This window comes from Camelina sativa, chromosome 10, assembly GCF_000633955.1.
Source record: "Camelina sativa cultivar DH55 chromosome 10, Cs, whole genome shotgun sequence".
In the NCBI taxonomy this organism is placed as follows: Eukaryota; Viridiplantae; Streptophyta; class Magnoliopsida; order Brassicales; family Brassicaceae; genus Camelina; species Camelina sativa.
Window position 1 is genome coordinate 25,161,759 of NC_025694.1, and position 2,219 is coordinate 25,163,977.

Below are 2,219 nucleotides of genomic sequence, written 5' to 3' on the forward strand. Positions count from 1 at the left end.
GAAGTTAACTGGGAAGAAGCCTTGGAGTGAATTCCGGGTATTAGACAGAAAGAAACTCAAAGATGTCATCGCCCATAGCTCTTTCAAGTCGTGCATACCTTCATGGTTATCTGATGATGCAAAGGATTTTCTAAACAAATGTTTGAAGATAGATCCCTTGCAAAGGTTTGACTCTACAGCTTTGTTGAAACACAAGTTTCTATCGTCATGCAATGTTGATGATAATGTTGTCAAAAAAGGCTTAAGGAACATTGAAGTTCACATAGACGGTGATCGGACCATATAGCTTCGAAAAAATCAATTGAAAATTCTCCAGATCTCGATTCCATATTGTACTTAGTTATTAAGTTTTTCTTCCTACGTTTGTTAATATGTGTGAATTCTGTAATGTTGTGACGTTTGATTTTTTCCTGCTTTAAGTAAAATTAAAACTAAACATATTTGGGCATTATTTTTGATATAGGAAAACAAATATCTACCTACTTAGTAAAAAAATCAAACAGCCGAAAAGTAAGGATCAATAGAAGCTTCAACTAATAATTTGAAGCTCACTTTTAACCAAAGCCACCTCCACTAACATGTTTTGTTTCACCTCCACTTACATACGTCAAATAAGTTTGAAGCTGCAAGTTATGATTAATAGAAGCTCCAAATATAATAAATTTAACCCAAGCCAACTCCAGTTGTTACAATAATACTCTGTTATTTATTTCCCACAGCAAAATTTTATTCTATTTCAGATCAAACCTCTATAAGCTCCACCTATATATTACAAACCTGTATAAGCTCCACTTAAACATTACAAATAAAAATATTATTGAAAGTTAATCCAGCAATGTCTTAGACTATATATCTCATGGAAGCTCAATTTGTGTTCAAACCAGGAACCTGTAAAACAAAATCTCAACAACCACATAGCAAATTCAATCTGGAGAATCAAATGTTCTGTGGCCTTAAAGAAATACTGTTACGATCCAATTCTTTCTGAAGGTCAAACTTCGATCCAGATTATAGAATATAAAGTCAAATCTTTTGAGCTTACCTGCAATCCTTTCAACAACACCTTCGAAGTACAATTATTAGATGAGATCATCATCATAGTCTCTAAAACAAAACCAAATAAATATCCTTTATACTACAGAAGCATCCTTACAGATAAGACATAAAAGTATATTATCGTTAGGAATATGATTATGCAGAATCCGTATAAAACTGATTTTAAATGATAAATGAACTTTATTTACCTGTAACCGTCCAAAGATATGGACCACGAACATGCCCTGTGTGTAACTATCTATCAAAAAAAATTAAACCAAAATATATCCATCTTTTCACACAACTACCTGTATCCCTCATTTTCTTATTCATTTCGATATTCTTTTTTCATAGTAAGAAAAGTAGAATTCTCTTTCAGTCCTTCATAATAGATTCCATATCTTCTTTTGTAGGAACATACAAATGTCTTTCTTTTCTATAGAATGATCCTACTCATTTATTTCTATCTAACTCATCCCACCATACTACAATAATGAATAGCCAGAATTATAACAAAAGGAAAGGGAAAGAGCTGTCAAACACCAGGAAGGAAAAGAAAGTATATTGTGATGGTAAATTTTTTATTCTCAAAAGATTTTTCATGATAATCTTCTTCAGTTTTTTAGAAAAAATGTATATCTTTTGCAGAGAATGATCCGATTCATCTATATGTAACTCATCCTGACGAAGCTCAGAAAATGAATAGCCAGAATCCTAACAAAAGGAAAGGGAAACATGTATTAAACGTAAACAGCAGACAGGCAAAGAAAATCTTCAGTGATGGTAAGTTACTTATTCTCATACTATTATTTAACCTAAATTGAAACATATATTATTTAACTCTTTCTATTCAATATGTTATCCTACAAAACAGAAAATGCAGTTTCAAGTGTTACCTCCTCTTTTGCATCGTCCAGAAATAGTCAATCACAACAGCCTCTAAGTGACATTACAAACCGTAAGTTAACTTAACTTTTCTACTAAACAACTCAACTGAATTATGAATTCGAATCGATTCAAGGCATAAAGTATGACTATCATCAAATATTCACACACTATCATCAAATATTCACACACAAGAAAGGAAAATCAGTCAGCCTATTCAGCATAAAGTATGACTAACCCTAAGTCCACTTCATTATTAATAATGCAGAGAGATACAGATGTAGCAGCTCAAATACTCA